Source organism: Medicago sativa, chromosome 7, assembly GCF_051527215.1.
Source record: "Medicago sativa cultivar Bolivia chromosome 7, Bolivia_mono, whole genome shotgun sequence".
In the NCBI taxonomy this organism is placed as follows: domain Eukaryota; kingdom Viridiplantae; phylum Streptophyta; class Magnoliopsida; order Fabales; family Fabaceae; genus Medicago; species Medicago sativa.
In genome coordinates, this window is record NC_140755.1 from 66545307 (window position 1) to 66559224 (window position 13918).

Here is a 13918-nt window from a genome sequence, read left to right on the forward strand (position 1 = left end):
ATGTTAAAATTGACTAGAATAGTTGAACATGTTTGGACGTTTTAGGACACAACAATTGTTTAATATTTCATCAAATGTTCAACGAAGCACCAAACTTGGCCATAAAATCTGCACAGTTATCTCCTTCATGACGGGTGTAATTAATCGTTGCATTAATTTGCTCCATTAACTTGTCTTGAATCAAAACAACATAAGCATCTAACTTCATGGAGAGGTCGGTTATGATCCTGACGCAAAGTAAGGAATCAAAATAGCATGCTAGATCGGAAATACCTTTTTCTTTGACCAGCAAGAAGCCTTGGCAAATGGCATACACCTCGGCATCAAAAATATCAAAAATATAATGGATATATCCTTAAAACCTGACAAACCTCACCATGGAGCCGTTAAGAATGACTTTAGAATAATTGTTGTTGTTCCACTGGACCAAAGTATCATCCATAGAGCCGTTTGTGATAGAGGCTTTGAGTGTGTCGACCATACCTTGGATGTTGAAGGAAAGTTGGTTAACAGATGGGTTATCATTGCCCTAGAATGTCATATGTTTTGATTCCTCCAACCCCACCATATAGTTGCTACAAAGAGGAAAGAGAGAGGACCCATCAAGCCATTCTTCAGCCAATCATGAGTAACATTATTTGTTAAAGAGGCCACACCGAGAGCAATGACACGAATCTGCAAGCGTACGGTTCTTATCGAGTAGTAAAAATATCGTCCACAGAGAGTTATATGTAATTACCGATTTCTTTTTCAATTGTGATTAGCTGAAATATAAGAGTTTAGAAGTTCGACAAATTTTTGGTTTAAAGTTTAGATTAAAAAAGCGTCTAGGGATTATTGGTTTGTCATAACAACAAATTGCTAACAATCCAAGCCTACGTTTTCATCCTATTTTAGATTCGTTTTCTAAAGACAAGTTTCTCGGATGTATTTTATGTTTCCTTTCGGAATCCACAAATGTATTTCAATGGCAACCAAACCTATTCTCATGGGGTATTGCTATTGAAATCCTTTAAGAATGAAACTTTTTAAGTCTCAAGGTTTACAAGACTATTCTCATGTTTTGCAAACCTAGTATAATCTCATTTAAAAGTTATGAGATTAGATTAGAAAACAAATTAAATAAGATAAAGTTCTAGACTAGGCTTGAATAGGATTTAGTCATTAGACTTATCCAACAATCCCAAGACATAGAAAGTCTACTCACTCATGTTCATTGTAGACATAAAATAATGATTAAAAAGCATGGAATAATAATGAATAAGAATAAAATGACTGAATTATAAAAGTGCAGAATTGTAAAGAGCAAGAGAAATAAAGAACAGAATTGTAAAAGTGCAGAAAAGCTTAGAACAAAATGACAAACTTGATTGCAAGCATATAGTGTGTTCACAATGATCCAAGGTACTTTATCAGTCTCATTGGAGCCCTATTTATAGCCTAAAATATCAGACAAATCATTAACCACAATTACAAGGCTTTAATGGCAAAATTCCAAGAGTTTGTAACTGCAAAACTGCACTGAGAGGGACGCATGGTCGTGCCTAAGAGGCACACAACCGTGCCTGGTGTAGAAATGGCCAAAGCTGGCCTCTGAAGAGATGCACGGTCGTGCGTGTGGCGTGCACGGTCTGTGCCTGCTGTTAGTAATTGGTGCGCACGGTCTGGATGGCAGGGGCACGCGGTCAGTGCAATGTGAGGCACGACCGTGCGTGATGATTTTGAACTAGGAACTTGATTTTTCAGCATTTTCTTTGGCCTTTTAACACTTGACTTGGTACTCAATCATCGTTCTTCATTTATTTTGACCTGAAATTCAAATACAAGCAAATGAAGTAAACTAGTTCTATAAAATAACAAAAACACACAAATTCTAAGTGAAATTATCAACTAAACACCACATAAACTATGTTGGAACAAAATGTGTTTAACAATGAACCTCAAAGAGTTTCGATGATAACAAGGTATTAAAAATTGTAAATTGGACTAGCTAATATTTGTTCAAGTGTACAGGACCACAGTTAAAAAGTTACATCATTAATTGGTTCTGAATGAGCAAATAAAGAGCAAAAGAAAATGAAGCTTAGACGATTCTGAAGGCAATACGCTCCTGAAAGTGGAAAGCGCTCCTGAAGTCAAGCTGCTCCTGAAGATAGTAAAAGCGCTCCTGAAGAAATAGTGCTCCTGAAGAATAGTGCTCCTGAAGACAAGAGGTCCAGAAGCCACATTATCAGAAGCTGCATCATCAGAAGCTGCATCATCAGAAGCTGAAGAAGCTGCACCATCAGAAGCTGCAGAAGCTGCATCATCAAAAGCTGCCTCATCAGAAGTCATTTCACCAGAAGCTGAAGATCAACTGGATTTGCAAAAGATTCAAAGATTGAAGAATCTACATTGCAAAAGCTGTCTATTGGATTCGAAAACATAGCAGAAAATTAGTGGAACATTGCAACGGTCATTTCAAAGGTGTTTGAAGGCATGTGCTTGCAATTTGGACGAAAGCGTTGACATTGTACTATTGTACGAACTGTACAACCACCTTCTCCACTAATCTGTTTTGTGTCCACGCTACAAGACAAGAAAACAGCTCCAGAATACGGCTTCGCCTGCATAGATGTTCCTTTGGATAAGGAATGGATTTCAAATTGGTTCTTCATAGGACAACAACCAAATCAGGCAAAAGATTATTGGTGAAAGATCAAGCTTCAAACAACGACTCTTTGGTGTGCTGACAATTTCACAACGTCTCTTTCACACCTCTATATAAAGGAGTGAAGACTTAGAGTTTTGGTAATGCAAGAACGCTAATGCTGAACGACAGACTCTCAACATTTTTACAAGTGCCAAACCTCTGCTGAAATTGTTCTGCATTCACTTAGAATTTCTGTGTCTCAAAGTCATATCTTAGAAATTCTTAAGTCCATTGAGTCTGTATCTGATTTGTATTGTGAGCACCTCTGATTGTATATCAAGTGTTCAACCTTAAACAATTTTCTGTGTAATTTTGTTTAGATAGGAAGTCTCTTGCAGTTGTGCTTGAGCAGGAAGTCTCTTGATTGTGTTCTTGAGCAAAGGAAGTCTCTAGCTTGTGTGCTTGAGCAAAGGAAGTCTCTTGCTTGTGTGCTTGAGCAATTGTAATCAGATATTACTCTTAGTGAAATCTCCTTGGAAGTGCAAGGGGGACTGGACTACTTCCGGATTGTGGAAGGAACCAGTATAATTGCTTTGTGTCGTTCTTCTTCTCTCTCTCTGTTTTATTCCGCTGCATTTAGATTCTGATTATCACTTCAGAAGCTGTCTCACTTAGCTTCTGATCAGTGTGTTCAGTTTTTAGGAGAAACGAAGAAATTTTCAAAACACAATTCAACCCCCCCCCCTTCTTGTGTTTTTCTCACCTTCAATTGGTATCTAGAGCCTTGGTCTGTTGTGTAACACTTAACCGTGCAACAGTCAAAGATCTGAGAAAAACATGTCTACTCCTCCTCCTACTGGTTCTGGTGATACTAGCTATAAAAATGTCTCACATGATTATAGTGATAGTAAGAAATCCAGTGTTGGAAAGATTCCAAAATTCAATGGAGATGCTGGAATTCTCTTGGTGGAAGACGAACTTTTACAGTTACATCATGAGCCTAGATGAAGAATTATGGGATATTCTGGAAGATGGTGTTGGTGATTTAGTCCTTGATGAAGAAGGAGCTGCTGTGGATAGAAAGAAACATACTCCAGAACTGAGGAAACTCTACAAGAAGCATCATATTATCAGAGGAGCCCTTGTCACTGCCATACCCAAAGCAGAATACATGAAGATGAGTGACAAATCCACTGCTAAAGCTATGTTTGCTTCTCTCTGTTCAAACTATGAAGGGAGCAAGAAGGTCAAAGAAGCAAAGGCTCTCCTGCTTGTACATCAGTATGAGTTATTCAAGATGAAGGATGATGAAACTATTGAGGAGATGTACTCAAGGTTTCAAACCTTAGTTTCTGGGCTACAGATTCTAAAGAAGAGCTATGTTGCTTCTGATCATGTAAGCAAGATACTCAGAAGCTTACCTGCCAGATGGAGACCAAAGGTGACTGCCATTGAGGAAGCTAAAGATTTAAACACTTTAAGTGTCGAAGATCTTGTTAGTTCTCTCAAAGTTCATGAGTTAAGTCTTAATGAACATGAGTCTACTAAGAAGAGTAAATCAATAGCTCTTCCATCCAAAGGCAAGTCATCAAAAGCTCTCAAAGTGGTTGAATCTGAAGAGGAAGAACAGTCAAGTTCAGATTCTGAACCAGATGCTGCTGAAATGGCCATGCTCTTAAACAGACTTCAGTATCTGGCCAAGAAGAACAGAAAGTTTCTCGCCAGAAGGGGTAACTCCAGAAGCTCAAGGAAAGAAGATCAGAAGGGATGCTTCAACTGTAAGAAGCCTGGACACTTCATTGTTGAATGCCCTGATCTTCAAAGAGAAAAGTCAAAGGACAAGTCAAAGAGGTCTACATTTAAACCAAGCAAATTCAAGAAGCAGATTAAGCAGAGTTTAATGGCAACCTGGAATGATTTGGGTAGTGAATCTGGATCTGATAAAGAGGAAGCTGATGAAGATGCAAAGGTAGCTGTTGGGTTGGTAGCAACAATAACTTCAGAAGCTGGATCAGATTCAGACTCAGAAGATGAAAACGAGGTATATTCCAAAATTCCCAGAGATGAACTTGTTGAGTCACTTAAAGAACTTCTTACACATTTTGAAGTAAGAACTAATGAGTTGAAGGATTTAAAAGAAAAATATGCTGATTTGGTACAACAGCAAAAATCAACTCTATTGGATCTGAAAGCTTCTGAACAAGGACTTAGGGGCTTTGACTTCATGTGTAAAACATATGAAGATCGGCTCAGGTTCTTATGTCAGAAGCTACAAGAAAAGTGTAATGAAAAACCTTTAAGTAACCATGAAATTGCTCTTGAAGATTTTGTTATATATGGCATTGACAGAAGCAGAGTAGCTTCTATGATTTATAGCATTTACAAGAACAATGGCAGAGGAATCGGTTTTCCAGAACTGAAACTTGAGAAAACCAATCTAAAATCTTGTTGTGAATGCATCAAGGAAGGTCTGAAAACCTTCTTTGTACCAGAAGGGGCTGAGTTGAAAACTGTTGTTCAATCAGAACCTGAAGCTTCTAGTTCTAAGGCTAAGATTACTTCAAAGCCAAAGAACTCTAAGTCAAAGGCTATGATCAAATCTGATTCCAAGACTTCAAAGGTTAGGATCCTGAAAAGATCAGAACCTATTCCTCAGAGTCTGGTGAAACCAAAATCTGAGGCTCTGAAATCTAAGTTTCAGAAGAAGACAGTTACTGCTTCTGAAGTACCAAAACCTAAGGTGATGGTTAATCAGAAGCAACCCAACTCACAGCACAAGGTACAAGAAGTGAAGAGTAAAGCCTTAAGTACTAACCTTCCAGGACCCATAGGACAATGGGTACCTAAATCTAAAAATGTCAATGATGCAGGTATGTCTAAGAGCAGTGCCAAAGCAAAGATCATGGTACCTAGACAGCGGTTGCTCAAGACACATGACAGGAGACAAGTCCATGTTCCTCAGCCTAACAATGAAAGAGGGAGGAAATGTGAAGTTTGGAGGAAACCAGTCAGGCAAGATCATAGGTACAGGAACTATTGGTAATTCCTTTACCTCAATTAATAATGTATGGTTGGTAGATGGTCTTGAACATAACCTTTTGAGCATTAGTCAATTTTGTGATAATGGTTATGATGTGCTTTTTGAAAAACCCAACTGTACAGTAATCAACAAGGAAGACAAATCCATTGTGTTCAAGGGAAAGAGAGTTGACAATGTCTATAAAATCAATTTTTCTGAACTGGCTGATCAGAAGGTGATTTGCCTACTATCAGTAAATGATAAGAAATGGATGTGGCACAGAAGGTTGGGACATGCTAACTAGAGGTTAATCTCTAAGCTTAGTAAGTTACAACTTGTGAAAGGGCTACCAGACATTGACTATCATTCAGATGCACTCTGTGGTGCATGTCAGAGAGGGAAAATTGTGAAATCATCTTTTAAAACCAAAGACATTATTTCAACCTCAAGACCTTTAGAATTACTCCATATTGATTTATTTGGACCAGTGAGTACTGCATCCTTATATGGAAGTAAATATGGATTAGTCATTGTTGATGATTACAGCAGATGGACTTGGGTGAAATTCCTGAAAAGTAAGGATTATGCATATGAGGTATTCAGTAACTTCTGCACACAAATTCAAACTGAGAAAGAGTCAAAAATTTTGAAAATCAGAAGTGATCATGGTGGAGAATTTGAAAATGAGCCAGAAATGGCCAGAACCATGATCCATGAAAACAATTTGGCTAAACATTTTTGGGCAGAAGCAGTGAATACAGCATGTTATGTTCAAAACAGGATTTATATTAGACCTATTTTGGAGAAAACAGCATATGAACTCTTTAAAGGAAGAAAACCCAATATCTCTTACTTTCATCAATTTGAATGTACATGTTACATTCTGAACAACAAGCTCTACCTAAAGAAATTTGATGTCAAGGCCTAAAGAGGAATCTTTTTAGGTTACTCTGAAAGGTCAAAGGCATACAGAGTGTATAATTCAGAAACACTCTGTGTTGAAGAATCTATGCACGTTAAATTTGATGACAAGGAGCATGAAGATAAAACTTCAAAGCAAGATGAAAGTTTTGCAGAGATACAGGTTCCTGAAGTTACTCCAGAACCTGATCAGATAGCTGAATCTGAAGATAGTCCAGAAGCTGAACCCACATCAGAAGCGCAAGATGAAGCTGCTTCTGATGAAGCACAAGATGGCTCACATCAAGCAGATCCTCCCAGAAACACATTCAAACACAAGTCTTCACATCCTGAGGAGCTAATCATTGGAAACAAAGATAGTCCAAGAAGAACAAGATCACATTTCAGACAAGTAGAGTCAATGATTGGACTAATCTCAATGATTGAACCTACAACAGTTGATGAAGCACTTTCAGATGATGGATGGATCCTAGCTATGCAAGAAGAGTTGAATCAATTCCAAAGAAATGATGTGTGGGATCTGGTACCCAAACCTCAGCACAAGAACATTATTGGAACAAAATGGGTATTCAGAAACAAGCTGAATGAGCAAGGTGAAGTAACAAGAAACAAAGCCAGGCTTGTTGCACAAGGGTATAGTCAATAAGAAGGCATTGATTACACTGAAACGTTTGCTCCAGTTGCAAGATTGGAAGCAATCAGGTTACTTCTTTCCTATGCAGTTAATCATGGCATAATATTATATCAAATGGTTGTCAAGAGTGCATTTCTAAATGGTGTCATAGAAGAAGAAGTGTATGTCAAGCAACCTCCTGGATTTGAGGATATTAAATATCCTGACCATGTTTTTAAACTGAAGAAATCACTATATGGCTTGAAACAAGCTCCCAGAGCTTGGTATGATAGACTAAGTAATTTCTTAATCAAGAATGATTTTAAAAGAGGACAGGTTGATACAACACTCTTCAGAAGGACCCTTGGGAAAGATATTCTTGTTGTGCAAATATATGTTGATGATATAATATTTAGTTCTACTAATGCATCTCTTTGCAAGGAATTTTCTGAGTTAATGTAGGATGAATTTGAAATGAGCATGATGGGAGAGCTGAAGTTCTTCCTGGGCATTCAAATTAATCAATGCAAAGATGGAGTCTATGTTCATCAGTCTAAGTATACAAAGGAGCTTCTGAAGAAGTTCAAGCTTGAAGATTGTAAAGTGATGAACACTCCAATGCACCCTACGTGCACCTTAAGCAAAGAAGTTGAAGGAGCTAAAGTTGACCAGAAGCTGTATAGAGGTATGATTGGTTCTTTGTTATACCTCACTGCATCTAGGCCAGATATTTTATTCAGTGTATGCTTGTGTGCAAGATTCCAATCAGATCCTAGAGAATCTCATATGACTGCTGTCAAGAGAATCTTCAGGTATTTGAAAGGAACAACTAATCTTGGACTCCTTTATAAGAAATCCTTAGATTATAAGCTAATTGGATTCTGTGATGCTGATTATGCTGGTGATAGGATTGAAAGAAAGTCAACCAGTGGCAATTGTCAATTTCTGGGTGATAATCTTATATCCTGGGCTAGCAAAAGACAAACAACTATTGCTATGTCTACAGCAGAAGCAGAATACATTTCAGCTGCAAGTTGTTGTACACAACTACTTTGGATGAAACATCAGTTGGAAGACTATCAGATAATTGCTAACAGTATTCCCATTTATTGTGATAATACTGCTGCTATTTGTTTGTCTAAAAATCCAATTTTGCATTCAAGAGCTAAGCACATTGAAATCAAACACCATTTTATCAGAGATTATGTTCAAAAAGGAATTTTAGATATACAATTCATTGATACTGAAAATCAATGGGCTGACATATTTACTAAGCCTTTAACTGTTGAAAGATTTGATTTTATAAAGAAAAATTTGAACATGCACTTTGTATCTGATTAAATGCTTGCTTGCTCCTGAATAGGATTTTAGGTTCTGAAGTTAGTTCAGAAGCAGTAGTCCATCAGAAGCTCTTTATTGAGGTTCTAAGGAAAACTCGCTTCTGATAATGATGACTTCAGCATCTGAAGTCCAGAAGCTGGATTTATTGCTTCTGAATAGTTGAATTAGTGGAAACGTTGGGAGTTACTTTTTAAAAGTAACTTCTGGCCCACTAACTTGGTAGTTACTCTGTGAACTTCTTACGTGGCCTGTATGTGTTGGTGTATAACTAAAAGGGCAATGATGATTTAATAGCTTTGAAAGTACTTTTCACGCGCCCCCAATTTGTCATTAATGTTATGTTTGTTTGTCTCTTTTGAATTGCAAACGTTTTTACTCTTAAACACTTTTTCAATTCACACACTACTCACTCACAACAAACACATTTGCTCTCAAACCTCTTGCGAAGTAAGCGCAAAAACCTTAGAACCCTAAATTCTCTAAATCTTCTTCAATCATCATCAAATGGCATCATCAAGCTCGCAATAGGAAGAATGGGAACTACAGGTTCAAATAGAAAATCCGGTGGATTTTGAATCACTCGCCTTCCATGAGTGTTGGATCAGAAGCTACTATGAAAAGCAGGAACTTATGCTTTACTTCAAGATGTTGAATGGACCAACATACGAAGCAATAGTTAGACACTTCTGGGTGAGAGCTAAGGTTTATGACAAAGCTGCGTCTATAGCTGAAGAAAGTCAAATGGTGTTGATTTATCCCGAACTGGAAGGGAAGACCAGAGAAGTAATGGGACTTGAGCCATTTACAGGTGTTGAAATCAGGTCAAGTATTTGTGGTATTCCAGTGAGAATTGCAGAATGGCAGATAGAAGCTGTACTCCATAGAGAAGCCTCTGGAAAATACTCTGGAATTGATCTCTCAAGTACAGCTGAAGAACGCTTCTGGAAAGAGAAAGTAAACTTGGCTCTGTACAACTCCATGCAAGCAGGAAAGTATGCTGATCTGAGCATGGATAAGAAGCTGCTTCTGAAGATTCAGAATGAGGACTTACTTCCATGTGGTGGAAGTGAGAAACCCAATTTGGCACAGAAGGTCTTTCTCCAGCACTTCATTAAGAAGGAGAAAGTGAACGTGCCAAAATATATGTTCAAGTACTTGATAGAGTGTCTGAAACAGAGTCAGCTGCAGAATAGAACCTGGGTACCTTATGGAAGACTCTTGTCAGAAATATTCTATCAAGGAGGAGTCTTGGACAAGCTAAGCAGTGCTGAAGCCTTCACAGATGAGCTGCTTGATACTAAAACTGGAAAGTTCATAAATGCACAAACCCTTAAGAATATGAAGTTGATCACTGTTGTCACCAAGCTTCAAACTGATTTGAGTGAATCACTTGCTAAGTCTGACCTTATGAAGGACTTTCCACCCATCTGCAAGAAGGATCCTCTTGAAGTGCAGATGTACTATATCAAGGAACACTTTGAGGCAACCAATGAGAGAATCAGATTGGAAGATGTACCAGAGGAAATGTATGGTGGTGCTCTGCCACGAGCCAGAGGCAGAAAGTCAAAAAGGAAGATAACTGCAGAGCAATACCTAGAGGTTGAAAAATCTGCGAAGAAGTCTAAAGTCACTTCTGATAAGCTTAACATTGGTGGTTCTGCAATGCCATCAATTGAAGAAGTGGCTGAAAACATCAACTCTAGCGTGGTCCTGAGTATTGGTATTGCTCTTGATCAACCTGCAATACCAAAGAAGAAAAGGAAGTAAGCAGTAAGGAGGACCAAGGATTTTCCTCTTATTACCAAGAAGGCTGAAGTTGCTACTAATGTGTCAGAAGCTATTGGAAAAGCTATGGAGATTGCTTCTGAACTTCAAGAGAGGGTAATAACAGAAGCATCACAACTTCTTAAAATTCCTGACACTGCTGAAGATGATCAATTAAAGTCAGCTGATTGTTCAGAACCCTCTACAACAGGTAATATCTTCACGCACTCAGAACCAATAGTACATGAGATATCCAGTGACTCTTCTTCACCCTCTTCAAAATCCTCATCATCATCTTCTGATTCTGATGATGATAAACCTATAAGTCTTCTGTTTCGTAAGCCAGTAAAAAGCCATTCAACATCAACCGAGACCACCAAAAAGTCCTCTCAGTCCAGCACTTTTAAGCCAGTTGGTCATATAATCAATCAGAAGATAGAAAAAATGGTTGAGCAGAGAGACAGAGTCATTGATACTATCCTCCGCCATCACCCTCAACCTCTTAACATTCAACCCCTCAACATGATTGTACCAGAAAATGTTGAGTCAACCTCAGAGAAAGCCTCTGAGACAACTCCAGAAGCAGCTGCTTCTGATAAAGTTGTTTCAGAAGACCCACCACAACAAAAACCTTCACCAGAAAAAGCATTTTCACCCCCTACAACTTCATCACCCCCAACTGTTCCTGAACCATCTGTTCTTGAACAAGTCACTCCTCAAAAGACCGTTCCTGAACATATTGTTCCTGAACAACCAGTTACTAAACCCATTCCTGAACCTGCATCTGAAACTGCTGCTCCTGAACACATTGTTCCTGAGCCAACCCCTGCTTTCATAACTCCTTCACCAATACAAGTTATCAAGATCACCCATCATACTGGTGTATGTGATATGGACACAGACTCTGAGGATGATCAAGATGATCATGCCTCTGATATGGTAGTTGACCCCACTCCTGACCAACCATCAACTAGCCAATCCTTAATTACAAATGACCAATCATCATCAAACCTACCCATTGTACACTTAGCCCCTCCAAAACCCTCTAAACAACCTTCACCTCCCACCATTTTCCTGGATTCTCAAGTACTACAAGATGTGTGGGAAGATATTGCTTCTGAAGTTCTCAGACTGATAGCAGGAAGAAATGACTTGGGTCATACAATAAGCTATCAAAAGCAATGGAAGAGGATAAAAGAAAGGGTCGTCAACCTGATTTCAGCTTTGCATGATTCCTGCATTGAGGCTCAAGAGCAAGCCAAGCAGAAGCTGGAAGATTGGTTGAATGGAATAGAAGAGAATACTGGAGATGTTGAAGTTCTTGGTACTTGGGTGAAGAATCCACTCAGTATCAGAGGCAGAGAACCTGATGAATTCCTGCCTAAGGAGCTGCATCTGATTATTCCTTCTGAGATCCTGGAGAAGAATGATGCACCTAACCTGGCTCTAGCTCAGGAGAACAAGAAGCTCAAAGAAGAAAATGAAAGGCTTGAAACAGAGCTACTAGAGCAGAAGCTGAAGATATCAAAATTGGAAACTGATATGCAAGAAGCCAAGATCAGAGAAGACAACTACAGAAAAGATATGGACAAGAAGTATGCTGATGTTCAAGAGCTTCTGAAGAAGATTTTAGAGAAATAAGCCAAACCCATAGTTGCACACTTTTAGCTTATTTTTTTGTCTCTTTAGGATTTTAATATTCTTTGATCATCTCTGCTTCTGATTTAGTTCTTTTCGCTTCTGATATTATAAGCTTCTGAATTCTTCTTGCTTCTGAATATCATTAACTGTTTATATCATGTGTGTTGTTATTTGCTTTGATAATAATGCTTGCTATGACCTGTTTATTTAATTTTTGAAGATGGTTAAAATGCTTTAAATTTATTTGAATTATGCTCTGAACCTTTAAACTTATGTTTTTCTCATCTCTTCTTTTTGTTTATGTCTTTTTGCTAATGAAAAAAGGGGGAGTATATGTGATAGTATTTAAAGGCTCTGAGCCCCCATTAATTAATATTTGAAAATTTTGAAAATTTCTATCCTTTTTTGTTTTTAACCTTAAAACGGTGTATCAAAAAGGGGGAGTATCAAATTTCAAATAAAAATTAATTGAACCATTCTTCATATCTATAAGTCAATTCTTTTAATTTTTTTTAAGCTCTGATATTATTGTGCGAAAAATGAATTTAATTAACCTGGATAGAACATAGGGGGAGCTTACAAACCTCACCTTAAAGACTATCAGACTCAGGGGGAGTTAGAGCTTACAAACCTCAGACTCTGAGCTTACAAACCTCAGAAACCCCAAAGTCAACTCGTTAATTAGATTAACAACAATTGACAATTTTTAAATACTATTGTTTGTCATCATCAAAAAGGGGGAGATTGTTGGAACAAAATGTGTTTAACAATGAACCTCAAAGAGTTTCGATGATAACAAGGTATTAAAAATTGTAAATTGGACTAGCTAATATTTGTTCAAGTGTACAGGACCACAGTTAAAAAGTTACATCATTAATTGGTTCTGAATGAGCAAATAAAGAGCAAAAGAAAATGAAGCTTAGACGATTCTGAAGGCAATACGCTCCTGAAAGTGGAAAGCGCTCCTGAAGTCAAGCTGCTCCTGAAGATAGTAAAAGCGCTCCTGAAGAAATAGTGCTCCTGAAGAATAGTGCTCCTGAAGACAAGAGGTCCAGAAGCCACATTATCAGAAGCTGCATCATCAGAAGCTGCATCATCAGAAGCTGAAGAAGCTGCACCATTAGAAGCTGCAGAAGCTGCATCATCAGAAGCTGCCTCATCAGAAGCTGCCTCATCAGAAGTCATTTCACCAAAAGCTGAAGATCAACTGGATTTGCAAAAGATTCAAAGATTGAAGAATCTACATTGCAAAAGCTGTCTATTGGATTCGAAAACATAGCAGAAAATTAGTGGAACATTGCAACGGTCATTTCAAAGGTGTTTGAAGGCATGTGCTTGCAATTTGGACGAAAGCGTTGACATTGTACTATTGTACGAACTGTACAACCACCTTCTCCACTAATCTGTTTTGTGTCCACGCTACAAGACAAGAAAACAGCTCCAGAATACGGCTTCGCCTGCATAGATGTTCCTTTGGATAAGGAATGGATTTCAAATTGGTTCTTCATAGGACAACAACCAAATCAGGCAAAAGATTATTGGTGAAAGATCAAGCTTCAAACAACGACTCTTTGGTGTGCTGGCAATTTCACAACGTCTCTTTCACACCTCTATATAAAGGAGTGAAGACTTAGAGTTTTGGTAATGCAAGAACGCTAATGCTGAACGACAGACTCTCAACATTTTTACAAGTGCCAAACCTCTGCTGAAATTGTTCTGCATTCACTTAGAATTTCTGTGTCTCAAAGTCATATCTTAGAAATTCTTAAGTCCATTGAGTCTGTATCTGATTTGTATTGTGAGCACCTCTGATTGTATATCAAGTGTTCAACCTTAAACAATTTTCTGTGTAATTTTGTTTAGTTAGGAAGTCTCTTGTAGTTGTGCTTGAGCAGGAAGTCTCTTGATTGTGTTCTTGAGCAAAGGAAGTCTCTAGCTTGTGTGCTTGAGCAAAGGAAGTCTCTTGCTTGTGTGCTTGAGCAATTGT